This window comes from Martes martes, assembly GCF_963455335.1.
Source record: "Martes martes genome assembly, chromosome: 10".
NCBI classification, from domain to species: Eukaryota; Metazoa; Chordata; class Mammalia; order Carnivora; family Mustelidae; genus Martes; species Martes martes.
Window position 1 is genome coordinate 72,348,802 of NC_137898.1, and position 21,930 is coordinate 72,370,731.

The following is a 21,930-nucleotide window of genomic DNA, read 5'->3' on the forward strand; positions in this document are numbered from 1 at the left end:
TACAGAGGACATAATACTTTATGCGGAAAACCCAAAAGATTCCACCCCAAAATTACTAGATCTCATACAGTAATTCAGTAATGTGGCAGGTACAAAATCAATGCACAGAAATCAGCTGCTTTCTTATACACTAAAAATGTAACTGTAGAAAGAGAAATTAGAGAATTGATTCCATTTACAATAGCACCAAAACCCATAAGATACTTTGGAATAAACTTAACCAAAGAGGTAAAGGATCTATACTCTAGGAACTACAAAACACTCATGAAAGAAATGGAAGAAGACACAGAAAGATGGAAAAACATTCCATGCTCATGGAGCGGATGAAAAACCATTATTAAAATGGCTATGCTGCCCAGAGCAAACTATACTTTCAATGTCATCCAGATCAAAATACCAATAGCATTTTTCAAAGTGCTGGAAGAAACAATCCTAAAATTTGTATGGAACCAGAAAAGACCCCAAATTGCCAAGGAAATGTTGAAAAAGAAAAACAAAGCTGGAGGCATCATGTTGCCTGATTTCAAGCTGTATTACAAAGCTGTGATCACCAAGCATGGTACTGGCACAAAAACAGACACATAGACCAATGGTACAGAGTAAAGAGCCCAGATATGGATTCTCAACTCTACAGTCAACTAATCTTCAACAAAGCAGGAAAAAATAGCCAATGGAAAAGATAGTCTCTTCAAAAACGGTGCTGGGAAAAATGGACAGCTATGTGTAGAAGAATGAAACTCGACCATTCTCTTACATCATACACAAAGATAAACTCAGAATGAATAAAAGACCTCAGTGTGAGACAGGAATCCATTAAAATCCTAGAGGAGGACACAGGCAGCAACCTCTTCAACATCGGCCACAGCAACTTCTTTCAAGACCCATCTCCAAAGGCAAGGGAAACAAAAGTGAAAATGAACTTTGGGACTTCATCAAGATAAAAAGCTTCTGCACAGCAAAGGAAACAGTTAATAAAACAAAGAGGCAACCCATGGAATGGGAGAAGATATTTACAAATGACATTACAGACAAAGGGCTGATATCCAATGTCTATAAAGAACTCCTCAAATCAACACCCAAAAAATGGATAATAATGTCAAAAAATGGGCAGAAGACATGAGCAGATACTTCTCCAAAGAAGACATACAAATAGCTAACAGACATGAAAAAATGCTCACCAGTTAGAATGGCCAAAATTAACAAGACAGTAAACAACATGTGTTGGAGAGGATGTGAAGAAAAGGGAACCCTCTTACACTGTTGGTGGGAATGCAAGATGGTGCAGCCACTTTGGAAAACAGTGAGGAGATTCCTCAAAAATTAATGCCCTATGACCCTGCAATTGTACTACTGGGTATTTACCTCAAAGATACAGATTTAGTGAAAAGAAGGGCCACCTGTACCCCAATGTTCATAGCAGCAATGGCCACAGTCGCCAAACTATGGAAAGAACCAAGGTGCCCTTCAACAGACGAGTGGATAAAGAAGATATGGTCCATATATGCAATGGAGTATTATGCCTCCATCAGAAAGGATGAATACCCAACTTCTGTATCAACATGGACAGGACTGGAGGAGATTATGCTGAGTGAAATAAGCCAAGCAGAGAGAGTCAATTATCATATGGTTTCACTTACTTGCGGAGCATAAGGAATAACATGGAGGACATTGGGAGAAAGAAAGGAAAAATGAATTGAGGGAAATTGGAGGGGGAGATGAACCATGATATGAGACTGTGCACTCTGAGAAACAAACTGAGGATTTTGGAGGGGAGGAGAGTGGGGGGATGGGTGAGCCTGGTGGCAGGTATTAAGGAAGGCATGTATTGCATGGAACACTGGGTGTGGTGCATTAACAATGAATCTTGAAACAGTGAAAAACTTTTTAAAAAATGAAAAAAATAAAAACCATAAAAACTGCAACCTAAAAAAAAGGACAGGACTTTAATAAATAGTGCTGGGAAATCTCGGCAGCTACATGGAGGAGAATGAAACTGGACCACTTCCTTACATCATACACAAAAATAACTCAAAATGGGCTTAATACTTATGTTAGGGATCTGAAACCACAAACCCCTAGAAGAAAGCATAGGCAGTAATCTCTTGTGTATTAGGCTTAACAACTTATTTATATGTCTCCTGAGGCAAAGGAAGCAAAACCAGAAATAAACTCCTGGGACTATATCAGACTAAAAAGTTTTGCACAGCAGAGGAAACCATCAAGAAAACAAAAAAGTCAACCTACTGAATGAGAGAAGATATTTGCAAGTAATACATCCAATAAGGGTTTAATTCCAAAATATTAAAGAACTTATACAACCCACACAAAATACCAAAATAATCCAGTTAAAAGATGGGCAGAGGACCTGAATAGATATTTTTTCAAAAAAGACATAGAAGTGGCCAACAGATACATCCCAGATGCTTAACATCACTGGTCAGCAGGGAAACGCAAATCCAAACCACAATGAGATAACCCAACAGTCAGAATGGCTAGAGTCAAAAAGATAAGAAATAACAAACATTGGAAAGGATGTGGAGAAAAGGGACTCTTGTGCATTGTTGGTGGGAATGTAAATTGGTACAACCACTGTGGGAAGTGATATGGAGTTCCCCAAAAATGAAAAATGAAAATACAATATGATCCAGTAACTTCTCTACTGGCTATTTAAGCAAAGAAAACAAAAACACTAGTTTGAAAATATGTATGTGCTTCCATGTTTATTGCAGTATTACTTATAATAGCCAAGATACGGACATAGCCTATGTGTCCATAGATAGATGAATGGATAAAGAAGCTGCAGTATATGAATATACAATGGAATGTTACTCAGCCACTAAAGACATGGGTGGACCTAGAGAGTGCTATGCTAAGTGAAGGAAGTCAGAAAAAGACAAATACAATAGGATTTCACTTAGATGTGGGATTTATCAAAACAAATGAACAATCAAAACAGACTCAAATACAGAGAATATCTGGCAGTTGACAAAGGCAAGGGGGGGTAGGACAATTATTGAAATAGGCAAAGAGAGTTAAGAGGTTTAAACTTCCCGTTATAAAATAAGATACAAAGATGAAAAGTACAGTATAGAGATTACCATCAATAATGCTGTGATAACCATTGTATGATGACAGATGGTGTCTACACTTACTGTGGTTAGTGGTGAGCAATGTGTATAATTGTTGAATCACTGTGTTGTACACCCAAAAATGTGACATTGTATGCCAACTGTATTTCAATAATTAAAAACAAACAAACAAATCTTTAGATCCTGGTCCCAAACCCCTCTTCTTCCTGCATGATCTCTATGCCCAGAACACACTTGATGTTTGACGTTCTTGGAATATATTGCACTTCTTTACCTCTGTTTTTTTTTTGCCCCAAATATTCTTCCTCTGCCTCTGTTCTCTGGTCTCTTTCAAGTGAGTGCTACCTGGCTCTCCTACTGTGAGCCACGCCACCAGCACCCTCACAGAACAGCAACTGGAGTGTCTACCCTGCTTTACAAGATTTATGAGTTAGGTGGCTTTCTCCATGAAAAGACTGCAAGGCCCTTAAGGGGAAGGACTCTGTTTTACCCCCTTTTGCAACATGCCTGACTCATATCAGTTCTTCACCAATGTTTTGGGAAGTTTTAATAAATATTGAAGCAGTAACATCAGGAAGTGTTCTATTTGTCGTAACTTTCTATGTCACAAGCCTAATGAACAATTTTTTAAAAACATCTATTTTGACATGTGTCTTTTCTTCTGCTGGAAAGATAATTGCTTCTTATCTTGGTTCTGTTAAATTAGCAAATATTTCTTGAATATTTGAGTGTAAACCCCATGCAGGTGATGTGATCAAAGATGAATATAATTGGGTTCTCAGCCTCACAAGGAGCTGCTGAGCAATTACAGCTCATTCGTCTATGCTAAAATGGGTTCATGGGGTCAACCTTACGCTCAGATAAGAAGGCAGAGAAAAGAAGAAATTAATTCTAATGTTAATTACGATTCGAGTTTGGGGCTTAGGAGCTTCCTGATTTAGGTAGATAGTAGCTTACACCGACTTCTTAGATTTGAGTCATACTCTATTGTAGGCTTAGAAAAATCCCTAAATCCTCAATCCTGCATATAATCTTCTCTTGTGACAGCCCAGATTTTAAGGGATTGCTTGAGGGGCGGGGTTTTCTCACCCTGAATCCGAAGCTCAGTATTTGGGACTTAGTCAGCAGTAGGAGATGGATTCTTTAAAAAGGGGCTGTCCACCCCATAAAAGTTAAATGCAAAAGAGGGGAAAATAAAGGTCTTGATGAGAACATCATTTAGAGTCTCAAAGCCTTGGTCAGAGATGCTTATCCTAAGGGAGCCAGTCTCCAAATGCTCTGACCTGGCTAACAGGAGGGAACACTACCCATGTCTGCTCATGCTCCAGCAAGAGATGCGATTTCCAAATGCTAGCTTGAAAGACAGGCAGAAACTGTGGGTGCCTTCAATGGGCTATTTCAAATATTCAGGCTTAGGACAGATTTGGAAGATGCTTAGGGTTTTTTGTTTTGTCTTTCTTTTTTACTTCGGTCAACCCCAGAAGATCTATCATGAACTCAGTCTGAGAAGTTAGATGGAGCAATAGCAAAAGCATAGGCTTTTGAGTCTGGCAGAGCTGGACTGGCTTCTAATTCCACCACCGTGCACTGTTGGACAAGTTGAAGAAGTGAAGTTGGGCAGACGTAGGAGACATGCACCAGAAGCCTTGCCATAGTGACAGTCACCATTTCCGGACCAGTGTCCACATGCCCGTCATTGTGTGCTTCACGTGTATCCTCTGATGCTTGTAATCTGCACTGTTGTGGGGGGCATAGCAGAAGGGAAAAGAGCAGGAAAATGGCACAGAGTTCTCAGGGCTGTGAAGACCTTGATATTGGAAGAGACCCCAAATTTTCTCACCCCCATGCTTTTGCTCAAATGGTTTTTGCTCTCAGGAATTCTTTCTCTACCTGGAAATATCCCACCTGTGCTTCAAGGCTCTATCTACATGGCACCTTATCCGTGTGATGGCTCCCTGTCCCTCCTCAGTGAGGGAGCTGTCTCCCGTGCTCTCATAGCACCTGCCCATGGTGATTTTATAGTTACAGGCTGTGTTGTAATGGTTTCAGTTGCCCACATCCCACGTCTGCCATAACTTCAGAAGAGGGAAAAAAATCTCATACTCAGGTTTGTATCCTTAGTATCCTACACAGGCTTGGCACATGGTAAGTGAAAAGCACATACTGATTTTTAAAGTATATAGGTACACTCTGGAGACGTTTCCACCTGTTACGTTAGTGCCCCTCTCCCTCCTGGCACAAACACCTGACACCAACACAGACCTCTGTCTTAAGTTCCACTTGCAAAGCAGCAACTATGAGCAAGGGATAAAAAATGTCCCTTTTGTCTGTAAACCAATGGGAAGAGCTGCTCAAATTTATGCAATAGTATTTCGTTGAATTATTTAAATAATATCTGGATATGCAGTTGATGGATTTGGTAAGTGAATGGGAATGAAGTCTAGATGCCCTGAGCTCTTCATGTCCACAATTTTTTTCTGTATGAAGCTAATTTCATTTAGGTGCCCCATAGATCCCAGTGCCCAGCCAGGGAAGACCACCAGAGAGCTCCCTGGGGGAGAGGCCTCTCAGCCTTGGGACTGGAACAAAGTTAATTTCTCTTGTAACGAACTGGCAGCTTCCTCCCTTTTCTCTTTTCTAGTGCCTTCTCCCCCCACTTGACTAGTTCAGTTTTTGTAGCCTCAGAAAAGGAAACAGAAGCAGACCAAAGATGTCCTCTGTGCCATGGCCCTGCCTCCCCCATGTTGTCAAAACAAATAGAAGAGAATTCCATCTGAATAAAGGGCATCACTACAGTCCAGGGTTAACGCCATGTTCTGAGTGCTACTGTTATTTGTTTCACAGATGAAGGCAAGGAGTGGACACTTCATGAAAGGCTGTTCCCACCTTTAGAAAGGCTTGTAAATGCTGCAGCAAGCACCCTTTCCTGCTTGTTTACAAGTTACCATCTGAAACCAAGGGAGCCATGGTAGATTCCTGGACCATTACTGTATACCAGTGCTTATCATTACTCATCTCATTAACACTCATGATGGTACAGTGAGAGAAGCCCTGTGATGATGGTTCCTTCACAGAGGTGCATAGAATCTAGCCTCTCTCTCGTGTATGACCTAGCCTTGCATTCCCTGGACTTTAGAATTTCAGGGCAGTAAAACTTCTTAACGAAATTTGAGGTTGTTCATTTTACTAACAGTGGCTACCTTTTAAAAATCAGCAACTGCTATCTATAACTAGGGTCATTTAATTAAAAAGGGCATTTGCTACTATAAGAGAGCACATCTAAGGAAGGATAAGGAGTCCTTCCACTGAGCGCATTTATCTGTGTGGAAAACATGCATAATCTAATATGCAACAATTCTACCTTCAGGCTTTTATCTGAGATGACTCTTATCAATATACCCCAGGAGATATGCACAGAAGTGTTCAAGCAGCCCTGGCCATACGAGAAGTATCTGGGAAATAATCCTGATGGCCATATACAGGAGACTGGATAAATACATGGTATATTTACGTAGTAAAGTACTATGCAATGGTCAGGCTAAGTGAACAGCTGCATGAAAAAAATATGAATTTTAATAAAAGATTGAATATTAAAAATTCTGAGAAGTTTACATATAATAAGGCACACTGTTTATAAAGTAAAATTTTATGATAGACTTTTTAGGATTCCATACAAATGTGTATGCATATATCTGTGTATATAATTGTTTGAAGAATAAAGTATCGCAAGGGAAGGGAGGCATGAGAATGAATTGAAAGGGAATTACATATGCAGATTCAAGTTATGGTCCATGTTCTAGTTTCCATGTTGCATCGGAGATCTATCTCTACTTATGCAATTCAACTGTTTCAAACAAGCAAACAGACAAGGATTATGCATGGATGTATGATAAGAATAGGTCACAAAGAAGAAAATTATAATTACTAAAATATTAATCCATCGCTGTCACCTGAGATCCAAATGCAAACAACTTGATAAGACCACAAATCCCTCAGTGTATAATTTTTTTCCCCTTTTTCCTAAGGACCAATTTTATATTATGGGATAGCATTAGGCAGTGTATGAATCCACTTATAAAACAGTGATTGAGACCAACCAGTTTAAGTTTCCAAGAGAATAGATTGCAAAGAGAGCCGTAGAGTTAGGATGGTACCAAAACCTCTATTAGGGAGTTTGGATGAGAGACAAAGAAAAACCCCACTAAATGCACAAAGGACAGGCAAGAGATGACCGGACTGAGAAATATTCAAATCATGCAGAGGAGACAGCCAGAGAGCCTGGGTAGGAAATAAATGAAGGAACAGCTGGAAAGAACCTAATCATCTGTTAAAAGCACTGCTACTATAATCACTTATTAATTTACATCTCCTTCCTGTGTGAAATAGGAAATTTCCTATAGCAGGGAAAGTTTCCATTTATTCTACTTACTAGCAGGACCTGTATGGGGAGACCTGCAGAAGTTATAATCCAATTTACAAAATGCTGTAATTGATCTCAGGATACTGCTCCCCTACTCAAACCTCATCCTCAGCCTCCACAGGTTGTTGGATAAAGTGAAAGCTTTTACAGGCCACTCCGTAGCTTGGCCTCCCCTGCCTGCCCAGCCTCACCCACCACTCCTGTCTCACATGCACTTTATACCAGTTTCCTTGATTTGGTGGCGATTTCTTGACGGCACCATGCACCCTCCCCCCTTGGACATGTTGCTTTGTCTAGAAGGCTGTTTCCTCCTTTATCGTCTAAGTAATCCCACCAATTCTCCAGTTCTCAGCTCAGGCATCCCACCGTCAGGAAACCATCCTTGACCACCCAGGCCAACAGGCCCTCCCTCTGAGCACCACCACCATATTTACAGTAACCATTGGTTGAAATTCTGGCATCTGCTCTATACTGAGAGCTCTACGAGTTTACCTTGCCTCATTTCAGAATGAGGCAAGGTATACACACAGCCATGTGGCCATCTTTACGTCTCCACTGTATATTGTTCAGTAAACACTTGTCAAATTGTTTGAATGTCAAAGTGAATTCTATAGCCAGACATAGTGTCCAGTAGGTAGAAGGAGGTTTATTTTAATCTGGACAGTGGCGGATTCAGTATTTAATTCAGCTGCTGAGTGGATTCAGAGAGGGCCTAGGTATGTGTCTGACAGGGAGGCCATGGGAAGGATTTAAGCATCAATTTTTAACAGAGGGTTTCATTCTGCCAATGCTCTCTAGCTGTCTTTCTGACTCAGAGCTTCTAAGACCTTTTAACAGTGGCTTCATCATTTGGTTCTGAGCCAGTCTGGCATATGGTACAAGGTAGGCTTCCAGACACTGATGCTCAGGCATACCCATTGCAGCTCAGTCTCTGAAGGCTGGTTTGGTGGTCTATACCTGGGGTGCATTATTGACCACATTTGCCAGATCTCCCTTCCTGATGCATAGGGACTTGCCACTAGGTAAGTGATATATTTGCAATACACAGAAGCATCCTCTTTAAGTTTCTTCTGGGGAACAGTAGAAACAGTACCTCTAAAATGCCAGTGAATCATCTCTAACTACAGCCTAAAATTATAAGATGAAGCCATCTGTATTACACTGGGAAAATAGCATGTAGCATAATTAATTCTTTGGATGTGATGATTACTTAGAATCACAGAAATACAGTGTTAGAAGGGTTCTCGGGAGGCCTTATCGACAATTCCCAGATTCCTCCATAGACCTGTATTTAAACTTACCAAAAGCATAATTACTCCTTTCTTTAGATTATCTAGTCACAATTTAAATATTGTCAGTAATGAGCTTGTGAAATTAGACAGATAACTTAATCTCTCTGGGCCTCAGGGTCTCATTTTTAAAAGTGGGGGCAGGAATGCATTGTTTTTTTTCCCCAGTAGACACGGTGTTGTGAGGCCCTTTCACAGTTCCTGGGAAACAGAGGGTTACCTAAAGTACTCACCATTCCCCTTTCTTGTTACTTTTGAAAGTACAGAATCTGCTATGTTCTTACGTATTCTGCCCCTGCTTTTACTAGGAAGAAATCCCACAAGATTTTAATTTAAATTCACAGTCACTAGAACTGGCAATGTCCTAGCTACCTCCTATCTTCACCTCATCGAGGAGCCATATAGTGTAGAGACCACAAGATTTTGAGTCAAATGATAGGATCAGGATGTAGCTCAGCTGATCACCATCTGTGAGACTCTAGATAAGTCACAGCATTATTTATCATCCGGACTGCATATCTAATAATAGCTTTCTCACAGAGCATCTTAGCTTGGCTGCCCTGGAAGCAATGCCAGAGACAAAGGTTTTTGTGGGAGTACCTTACTGAGGGGTGTGATTCCTGCAGCAGATATGGAGTCTAGGGAGAAAAAAGCAGAAAGGAGTCAGAATCCATACAGGAAAGTGTTGTTGGCTTGCTGCTTGATCCAAGAGCATCTGAAGAGCAGTACAAAATATGCCTCCTAGAGCTGTCTATCTGGAGGACTAAGGAGGAAACATTTGTCCATTAGCTTCTATTTCTCATTGGTAAAACATTCACTTTGTAGGGTAACTGTTTTCTATTTCTGATGCACACATGTGTGGGCATCAAATCAAAAGGTGGTTTGCCTTCTGCCCGTGGGGCAAGGCAAGGGATAAGTAGGAGGAGCCTGATGAGTCTGAAGCTGGATAGAACCTGTACCAACCTAGTCAAAGCAACCACGGCTAGAATAAGAGGTGTGGCTAAGATTTCTAACAGTGCCTAAGAAATACTTGCTATATTCCACACCTTGCCCATTCTGATCTACTTGCACCCTCATTCAGTCCAGTTTACAACAGATGTCCCTTCCAGGTGGTGAGTGGCCACAATCTCTGTGAAGACCCTGTGAAGGGAGTAAGGAAACAAAATGAGCTGTGGCTGCTAACATGGCTCCAATCAGTGTCCCCATCCACTCGTCTACCAGCTATTCTGTATATCACTAACCCCTGGTCAGCACTTTAGTTGGTCTGGGTCATTTGTCTGGTGGGATGATCCACACCTATATTCCAAGTAACCTGATTTCTTTATTGCTTTGCTTTTGTCAGGACTTCTTTGCAACAACTGCCTTGTCATCCTTGAGCACAGAAAACAAATAGACACCTCAGAAAACCTCCTGGACTTCAGATCTACTCCTTCCTCCGCCCATTCCAACTCGTGGCAGCATCTTCATCCTCATGGTCTTCAGAGTCAGTTGCCCCCAATAGGAGTAACTTTCTTTGCCTGCTGTTTATGGATTTTGAGAGCCCAAAATGACCAGGCTCTACTCACAAATTCAAGTTCATAGGAATCCTTACACTGTCCTTCATAGAAATTTCCACCCGCTGAAATCCTGGCCTATAACTGAGGAGACCTAACGTTTTGGAGATGGAAAATAAAATTTTCAAGTGGATCATTTGGAATGATGATGGCTAAAGACAATAATACCATTTTCACCCTTTAGTTCTTGGAATCGTGTATTCTGGCCAGTAGAGACAGAGTACCATGAGCATAGGTTTATTGCATGTGCTCTATCCTGGAGTACAGTCACCAACCCTGAGCTGGCACATTACTAAGTATTAGTAGGCTCTTCCAAAGTTCTGTTATACTGGTGGATTGTAGGTTTAGTCTATAACATAAGACTAGTGGATGCTATGGTCAGATGCCGATTGTCTCACTTTCCTTGTTCACCATGATGACAGATAAAACATTAAATAAGCCCTCAAATAATGGTTCTGGCAGAATTTCTGTGGGCAAGAGAGGGAAATAGATACATATCCAGAGAAGGGCTCCATGTATGTAATGTTAAGTCACTTATCAGGTTACAACTCAGATAAGGTCAAAATAAAACAGAAAAAGTCCAATGTAGTCAAGCTCCCACTTGGCCGGTTGGGCTTCTCAAGAAACTGTACCATAATGAGGACTTAATAGTGGCCTCTGCTCGGGCAGGTTTTTCATTTCCTAGTAGCAGCAGCTCATTCAGTTTTTCCCCAGTCAGGGAGATTCAAGAGACACTTGCCAGACAAACAGCTTCCAATCCAGTGCCAGAGGCTGTGTCGATTTGTGTCAGGACACAGACCACACCCAGCCCAGCAGCTGAGATTGCTGTCACCTGTTTGTTTATAGCACTCCTTCGTTATCAAGCATAATGCACCTGGGCTTTCAGGGGCCACAGATTAATTAAATGGCAACTACCACCTCTTTGAATCTTTGGCAGTATCACTAATCTGCGGTTTCTCTTTGGATAGGACATTGTTTCTAACTTCCTATCTTGGTGAGTGGGGTATGAACAGTTTCAGAGACTTTAACATGCCCATTCCTACAATAGTGGCTTTTTGATTCCACAGGTACGTGGATCAAAGAGAAGATTCTGTCAGCTGGTCTACAACTATAATTGAGGAACCAGGTAAACAACCATAAGTTAGATTCTTAGGCTCATTGGATCCACTGCGAGTTAAAAATTGGGCCATAATTCCAGCTGATACAAATCACTGCTCAAAAAACTTTCTGGGTTCCAGAATTTCTGATCTCTGGCATGTTCTTCTTCCTAAATACTTGCATCTCACCATTCATAGAACTGGAAGCCTAATTTCTGGATCAAATAGTCTGAAATTAAGTCTCAATGATTTCATCTAACGGTCTCTTACATCTCCTGACTTAATCTTAAAAATATCTTTGAGAATTATTGATAATGAACACATTCTGTTCTTATTTGGCTACCCTCCAAGAGTACCTTATTTAGTCATTTTCACATGAGCAATGGGTATATCTGGGCCTCATTTAATACAATAAATTTCTGTTCTAATACTTTTTTTTTTTTTTTGACAATTATCCTAAAGGGGACACAGGAGGGAGAAACTCAATGATCTAGGGCTTGTTAGACAAATATAATAGTTCATAGTAAGATGATATACACACAAAGGCCCTTCCTAGCAGAAAGACCACAATCACCTCAAGGAAGCTCAAGCTGTGTACAGTTGTTAGGTAATAAGTAGATCTTTGATATTGGATAAATCATCCCATTCTGAATCTTTCTTCATCTTCTCCTTTTAAAATCACTGTCATAAATGGCACTTACATGCTAAATTATAATGAACAAAACTTCCATATTCATTATCACATCTAATCTTTCCAACAAAATTGTTAAGATTACCTGTAATTTATTTATGAGAACCGATATTCAAAATTATTAGAATCTTTCCCTTGCTCACAAAGCCATCAAGTGGCTATCCAGGCATAAACCTTACTGCTCCATCTTCAGCAGTTTTTTGTGTTTTGTGTTTTCTGTACTATCTCTGATGACCTCTTAAGGTAGAGGTGCAAGAGTAGTGAATAGAAATAACACTGAGAATAAGGAATACAAAGCATATGAAGTTCTGTGAGAAACAATTGAGAAAATTATGGACTTTCAACACTTCTGCACAACCTTGTACCATAGGTTCTAGCCTGTATAGTACATTCTCCCTTCAAATAAAGGAGGGGTAAAGAGAGGAAGAAGGAAAAGGAGAGGAAAATAATTTATTATATCAGATATGAAATGAAGAAGTAAAACTGCTTTCATTCTCAGACACTATCCTGTATATAGAAATGAAATATAGACCATTGACAACAACAAACCTCCTACAACTAATAAACAAGTTTGGCAAGGTTATAGAGCAAATGATCAATATACAGAAATCAATTACATTTCTAGATAGTAGGTTTAAACAATCCAAAATTGAATTAAGGCAACAGTTCCATTCTAACTTCAAAAAAAGTAAATATTTGGAAATAATTTTAACAAAAATAAGTTTTATACACTACAAATTATAGAATATCGCTGAGAGAAATTAAATATCTAAATCAGGGGTATAATTAAATAAGTAAAAAATTAACAGAACCAACTGAAAGATCATTAAAAACTAACAGCTCAATAAGAGGATAGCAAAATAAAAATACAAAATACAATGCCTTTCTTATAGCCCAGAAATAAGCAGTTTAAAATATAAAAGGTGAGAAATATTTATCATAGAAAAATAAAAAATGAAAATACCAGAAAATAAGTTTACTTCTACAAAATTTAAAGAAGATAAAACATAAAACCTAAGAAGATGGACGAAAATAATTTTAAAAACTTAATAGTTTTTAGTTTAGTTTTTAAACTATTACACATTATTTCTTTTGAAATTGATTTCTAATTTTGATGCAAGTCAATAAATATTTGAAGAATCTGGGAAAAGAGTGTCAAAGCAACTCTAAACTTCACCCGGAAAAACAAAAAAATGAAAATTACTTAAGAACTTTATAAAAAACAATGGTGGAGAAAGAGAAAAACAGAAAAGAAGGACCCTGAGCTTGCCTGGTGTAATGAATACATGGAGACGACTACATGTATTGTAATTCACTCTGAAAACAATTTTAAATAAACTGGCCAATCAGATCTTCCACAGCTAGTCACAGAGATCAGATCACCTCAAAAAATATAAGAGAGGCAGAGACTTGATTTGGAATCAAACCTTGATGTGACTATTCACAAATGGGAGGGTCATCACAAGCAGAGAGGAATGAAAGGATAAATTTAAGGTTGAAATCATATCAACTATCTTATCAGACTATAATTATATGAAATTAGAAATCAATTACAAGAAAAAACACTGGAAGGAACACAAACACATGTAGGCTAAACATGCTACTAACCAACCAATGGGTCAATAAAGAAATCAAAGAGGAAATTAAAAAGTATGGACACAAATGAAAACACAAATAGTCCAAAACCTTTGGGATGTAGCAAAAGCAGTCCTAAGAGAGAAATTGAGCAATACTTCAAGAAGAAAAAACTCAATCTAACTTTATATCCAAAGGAAACAGAAAAAGAAAAACAAAGCCCAAGGTTAATAGAAGAGAGAAAATAAGAGATTAGAGCAGAAATAAATGAAATTAAGACCAAAAAAAAAAGAAAAAAAGAGAGAGAGAGAGAGAGAGAGAGAGAAAAGAAAGAAAGAAAGAAAAAAGAAAAAGCAATGAGACTAAGTGCTGGTTCTTTGAAAAGTTGAGCAAAGTTGATAGACTGCTGGACTTCTCATAAAGAGTGAAAACTCAAATCATACATGCAGGGACAGAAATAATAATTGGCACCACAGAAAACACAAAGAATTTTAAGAGGATATTTTGAAAAATTTTATTTCAATAAATTGGACAACCTAGAAGAAATTGATACATTCCTAGGAACATACAATCTCTCCAGACTAAATCAGGAAGAAATAGAAAATCTGAACAGACCAATTACTAGTAAGGAAATTGAATTGATAATCAAACAAAACAAATAAAAGTCCAGGACCAAATGGCTTTACAGGTGAGTTCTACAAAAAATTTAAAGAATAGTTAATGTTCTCAACCTATTCCAAAGAAAACAGAAGATGGAATGCTTCCAAATTCATTCTATGAGGCCAGTACTACCCTGACAGAAAAAAACAAAGACACTACAAACAAACAAAAAAACTACAGGCTAATATCCCTGATGAACACAGATGCAAAATCCTGACCAAAATATTAGCAAGCTGCATTCAACAAATTGTTAAAAGCATTATTCACCACAATCAAATAGGATTTACCCAGGGGATGCGAGGATGCTTAATATCCACAAATCAATGATCATAATACATAACATCAACAAAATGAAGAATATGATCATCACAATAGATGCCCCCCAAAATTTGACCAAATAAAACTGTTGATAAATTGGGTTTAAAGAGAACATTCCTCAACATAATAAAGGTCAGATATGAAAAATCTACAGCTTACATCAGATTCAAGGGTGGAAAGCTCAAGGCTTTTCCTTTTAGATCAGGAACAAGGTAAGATGACTGCTCTCACCACTCTTACTCAACACAGTACTAGATGTCCTAGCCAGCGATCAGAACAGAAATAAAAGATATCCAAATTGGTAAGAAAGCACTAAAATTTTCTCTTTATACAGATGACATACTATATGCAGAAAACCTTAAAGACTCCACAAAACTATCACAACTAATATATGTATTCAGTAAAATTGCAGGAGACAAAATCAATATACAGAAATCTGTTGTGTTTCTGTACACTAGTAATCAAATAGAAAGGAAACAACAATTTAATCCAAGAGGTCAAAAACCTAAACTCTAATAACTAAAAAACATTGATGAAAGAAATCAAACATGAGACACAAACAAATGGAAATCTATGCAATGCTCATGAATTGGAAGAATAATGACAAAATGCCCATACTACCCAAAGCAATCTACAGATTTAATGCAATTCTTATAAAAATAACAATAGTAATTTTCACATAATTAGAATAATCTTATAATTTCTATGGAACCACAGAAGACCCACAACAGTCAAAGCGATTGTAAGAAAGAAGAACAAAGCAGGAGGTACCATATTCCCAGATTTCAAATTACACTACAAAACTATAGTAATGAAAACAGGATAGTATTGAGCAAGAAATAGACACTTAGATCGGTGGAACATTATAAAGAAACCAGAAATAAGCCCACCCTCACAAAGTCAGTCTTTGACAAAGGAGGGAATAAAAACACAATGGGGAAAAGACCATCTCTTCCATAAATGGTGCTGGGAAAACTGGACAGCTACATGTAAAAGAATAAAACTGATCACTTTCTTATACCACAGGCAAAAATAAATACAAAATGGATTAAAAATCTAAATGTAAAACCTTAAACAATAAAACTCCTAAAATAAAATATAGGCAGTAATCTCTTAGATTTCAATCCTAATATCTTTCTGGATATGCCTCCCCAAGCACATGGAAACAAAAGCAAAAATAAATAATTGGGACTACAATGAACTAAAAAGCATTTGAAAAGCAAAGAAAGCCATTAACCAAAAAGGCAGTTTACCTTGCAAATAATTTATCTAATAAGGAGTTAATATCCAAAATATATAAGATACATACAACTCAACACCAAAAACACATACACACCTACACCTACTTACTCACATCTGATTTAAAAAAAAAAGGCAGAGAACCTAGATTAGACATTTTTCCAAAGAAGACATACAGATTGTCAATAGACATATGAAAAGATGATTAGCTTCACTAATTATCAAGGAAAGGCAAATCAAAACCACCATGAGATATTACCCCACACCTGTCAGAATGGTCAAAATAAAGAAACACAAGAAACAAGGGCTGGAGAAACAAAGATGTCAAGAAAAAGGACTCCCACTGGTGGGAATGCAAAGTGGTGGAACCCCTGGGGAAAACAGTATGGAGTTTCCTTTAAAAGTTAAAAATAGAACTACCATATGATGAATTTCACTACTGTGTATCTACTTAAAGAATAGGAAAACACTAACTTGATAAGATACATGTAGTCCTATGTTTATTGCATTATTATTTATAATAGTCAAATTATGGAAGCAGCCTAAGTGTCCACTGATAGGCGATGGGTTAAAGAAGAGGAAATGGATATAGAAGAGCTATAGAAAACTATTAGACATTGATGTAAGAAACTAAAGACAACACAAAAATATTAAAAGATACTCCATGCCCATGGATTGGAAGGAATGTTGTTAAAATGTCCATACTTCCCGAAGCAATATACAGATTCACTTACGCGTGCGTGCGCGCACGCGCGCGCGCGCACACACACACACTGGAATAGTACTTAGCCATAAAAAGAAAATAATGTTATTTATAACATGGATGGATTTATAGAATATAATGCTAAGTGAAATAAGACAGGGAAAGAAAAATACCATATGATTTGACTCACATGTGGAATTTAAGAAACAAATGAATAAAAAAAAGAAAACTGAAAAAAAAATACTCAACTACAGAGAAAAAAACTGATGGCTATCAAAGGGGAGGTGAGTGGGGGATGGGTGAAATAATGAAAGAGATTAAGAGTACACTTATTATGATGAGCACTGAGTAGTGCTGAATCTCTATATTGTACACCTGAAACTAATAGAACACTGTATGTTAACTATCTAAGAATTAAAATAATATTTTTAAAAATCCCCAACACAATACTGAAAACCAAATTTAACTACATAAAGAAAAGATCATCTGCCATGATCAAGTGTGATTTATTCCAGGGATTCAAGGATGGTTCAATATCCAGAAAGCAATCAACGTGATATACCACATTAACGAGAGGATGGATAAGAGTACGATCATCTGGGACATGCAGAAAAAAAATTTGACAAAATACAATGTCTGTTTATGATAAAAGCTCTCCACAGAGTGGGTTTAAAAGGAACATACCTCAATATGATAAGGAGCATATATGAATAACCTATGGTTGACATCGTACTTAATGGTCAAAAACTGAAAGCTTTTCTTCTGAGATCTGGAGTCAGACAAAAGGTCAACTCTTGCCACTTTTATTTAACAGAATATTGGAAGTCCTAGCTGCAGCAATCAGACAAGAAAAAAGTCATGCAAACTGGTAAGGAAGAAGAAAAACTGTCACTGCTTGCAGAAGACATAATACTACATATAGAAAACCCTAAAGACACCACCAAAAAATTATCAGAACAAATTAATACAGCAAAGTTGCAGGAAATAAAAATAATATACAGAAATCTGTTGTGTTTCTTTACACTAATAATAGAAAAGCTAAAAAGAAATCTAGAAAGCAATCTCATTTATAATGCACCAAAATATCTAGGAAAAATTTAACCCAGGAGGCAAAAGACCTATACTCAATAAGACATTAATGAAAGGAATTGAAAACAACACGGAAATATTAAAAGATACTCCATGTTCAAGATTGGAAAAAATGTTAAAATGTCCATACTGCCCAAAGCAATATGCAGATTCAATGCAGTCCCTGTCAAAATACCAACATTTTTCACTGAATTAGACCTCATAATCCTGAAATTTGAATGGAACCACAAAGACCCTGAATATCCAAAGCAATCTGATAAAGAAAAAAACAGAAGGTATCACAATCCCAGATCGAGATATACTACAAAACTTTAATACTAAAGATAAAATGGTACTGGCACAAATACAGACACAACTTGATGGAACAGAATGAAGAGCCCAGAAATAAACCTATGATTATATGGTCAATTAATCTAGAACAAAAAAGGCAAAAATACACAATTGGAATAGAGTGTCTTCAACAAATGGTGCTGGGCTAATGGAGCAGCTATATGTAAAAGAAACTGGACCACTATCTTATACCATACACAAAAATAAACCAAAATGGATTAAATATGAGACCTGAAACCATAAAATTCCTCGTAGAATACATAGACATTAATCTCTTGGACATTGGCCTTAACAATGTTTTTATAGATAGGACTCCTCTGGCAAGAGAAACACAAGCAAAAATAAACTGTTGGGACTACACCAAAATCAAAAGCTTTTGCAGAGCAAAGGAAACCATCAACAAAAGCAAAAAGTTAACCTACTGAATGGAAAAAGAAATTGTAGCTTATATCCAACAAGGAATTAATATTCAAAAATACATAAAGAACTTATACAACTCAATACACACAAAACTGATTAAAAAATGGGCATAGGACCTGAATAGACTTTTTTTCTGAGAAGACATACACATAGCCAACAGATACATGAAAAGACATTCATCACTAATCACCAGGGAAATGTAAATTAAAACCACAATGTAGTTCCACCTCACAGTAGTCAGAATGCCTAACATAAAAAAAACAATAAATAAAAAGTGTGAGTGAAGATGTGGAAAAAAAAGGAATCTTCACATGCACTCTTGGTGGGCGTGTAAATTGATGAAACCACTCTAATAAACAATATGGAGATTCTTTAAAAATAAAAAATGGAAATACCATATGATACACTAACTCCGCTACTGGTTATTAACCATCCCCACCTTACCCCCTCAAAAAACCTGAAAATACTAATTTGAAAAGATATACCCAGCCCTATCTTGAATGTACCATTATTTACAATAGCCAAGATACAGAAGTAACCTGAGTGTCCACCAATAGCTGAATGGGTAAAGAAAACACAGTATATATTTTGTATTTTCAAATATATGTATAAAATTTACACACACACACACACACATACATATTCACTATGGAATATTACTCAGCCATAAAAAAGAATGAGATCTTGTCATTTGCAACAACAATAATGGACCTAAAGGGTATTATGCTAAATGAAATAAACTTTACAGAGAAAGACAAATGCCATATGATTTTACTTATATGTGGAATCCAAAAATTTTTTTTAAAAACCCAGATGAATTAAAAAAAAAAACAAAACAAAACCAGAAACAGCCTTAAAAATGCAAAGAACAAGCTGGTGGGTGCCAAGGGGCAGTGGGTGGGGGGAGGGTAAATGGAATTAAGAGACAAACTCTCAGTTCTAAAGTAAGTACAAGGATGAAAGGATGTACTTTTCAAGGTGAAAAGTACAGCATGGGAAATATAGTCAATAATATTGTAGGAAGTTGTATGGTGACAGATGGTGACTACATTTATTGTGATGAGCACCGAATATTATACAGAATTATCAGCTATTAAATTAGGTTGTACACCTGAAACTAATACAATGTTTTTAATCAACTATACTTCAATAAAAAAAGATAAAATCTTAAAATCAGCCAGATTAAGTACCTTTGAAAGAGCAACAACTAAAGTAGCAGCTAACTTCACAAATGCTACATTAAAAGTACAGATTAATTAAATTTAGTCCTCGATATACTGAAAAGAAACATTTGACAGTCTAGAAACATATATACAATGCATGTATCTCTTATGAATGAAGGTAAAATAACACTTTTTATTATAATAAAAACAAGTGAGAGTTTTCCTCCAGTAGATCCAGTCTGGTAATATTTCTCAACATATAGTTGAGGCAGTATGAACATTATGCCAAGAAAAGCTCAGAAAAAAATGAAGGAAAAGGAGCAAGTGAAGCCATAAAAATGGTGGATGACTAAAAGCAAAATATAAAATATTCATAATTTTGTGGACTATATCTACATATATACACAAAACATGAATATTAATATATTCTCACGCACATATCATTGAAGTACATGACAATAATATCCTATCCATCAGGAGAAATAATAGCATTAAAACATTCTAAATTCTTTGCATTTTCCTGGAGGAAAATAAAGGTATCAATTAAAACTAAACTTTAATAAAGACACACGCTAAAAGTTAATCATGAAAGTAATAGATATGAAGCATATAAGCTCTGAACTAGTAGAGAGAATTGGTAAAGTGGAGTCCAACAGAAGACAAGATGAATGAGAAAAAAATGTAGACAGAATTAGCATGAAAAACAACACACATAACACAACAATAAATTTAAACACACATGGGAGTAATTTCACTTCATATAGATGGATCGTCTGATCTAACTTAAAGAAAAATATTTCTGGATTGGATAAAAACAAGAACAAAACTCAGTCGTATGCTGTACACCAGAGCCATATCTAAATACAAGGATACTGACGTCTTGAAAATAAGAGGATGTAAAATATTTACTAGAAAATCCAAAATAAAATGGAACTCCTGTTTTTGCCCAGACTACAAAAGAATCTTCACATTCAATCCCAAATGTAAACAACAACCAAACTTTTTTTTTTTTTTAAAGATTTTATTTATTTATTTGACAGACAGAGATCACAAGTAGGCAGAGAGGCAGGCAGAGAGAGAGGGAGAGAGGGAGAAGCAGGCTCCCCACTGAGCAGAGAGCCTGATGCGGGACTTGATCCCAGGACTCTGGGATCATGACCTGAGCTGAAGGCAGCGGCTTAACCCACTGAGCCACCCAGGTGCCCCAACAACAACCAAACTTTTAAATGTGATAGACACTAAATCTTTTCTTGGTCTTGAACCAAAGTTGCAGCCTGGGATGATGTCAAGCTGTGCCTTCAGCAACATGATAGCAAGTTGGGGCCTCAGACTCTTGCTTATCCTAGCTTTGTGCATCCTGTGAATTTGGACTTACTCTTACCAAATCAAGACCTTTGTTCACATCAACCTGGGCAGACTTTTTGCTTTCAGCGGTTCAATGATAGCACTTTCTAGAAGAATTAATCAGAAGGATGGAAATTACCAATAGTGAAAACTCTAGGGAAAAAAAAATGTTTCAGAATCTAAATTGTCTATTTCCAAAACTAGTTTAATTTTTCTGTCCTCTTATCCTTTATTTCCATCTTCTCTGCTTAAAAATTTGTAGGACAACTAAAACAACAAAATAACTTTTTTTTTTTTTTTTTTTTTTTTTAAGGGGAAGGAGAGGCAGAGAGAGAATCCTAAGCAGGCGCCATATCCAGCACAGAACCCTATGGAGAGCTTGATCTCACAACCCTGAGATCACCACCTACACCGAAATCAAGAGTAGGTTGCTTAAATGACTAAGCCACCCGAAAGCCCCTAAAACAACTTTGATTATAATATTGATGATTTCCCAAGGTTTTTTTATTCTTATTAACTAGAAAACATAGATTTACCCATTTCTTAGATATTCTATCTCTTTTGTATGTAGAAGCAATAAAAAAGAATTTGTATATTCATTGGAGTTACTTCCTAAATAAGCTACTATTTCAAATCCTGCCTAATTTATGCCCAGTTTTCAAAACCTGCTCAGTTTCTATCACCTCCCAGACATGTAAAAATAAATAAATAAATAAATAAATAAATAAATAAATAAAAACAAAAAAGAAGAAAATATTTTCCTATCAATACTCCAAAATTTCTGAAAAATTTAGATTACCTATTAACATATAGGTACAGAGGAGGTTTAAGTAAAAAATAGAGCTCGGGGCGCCTGGATGGCTCAGTGGGTTGAACTCTGCCTTTGGCTCAGGTTATGATCTCAGAGCCCTGGGATCCAGCCCTGTATTGGGCTCTCTGCCCAGCAGGGA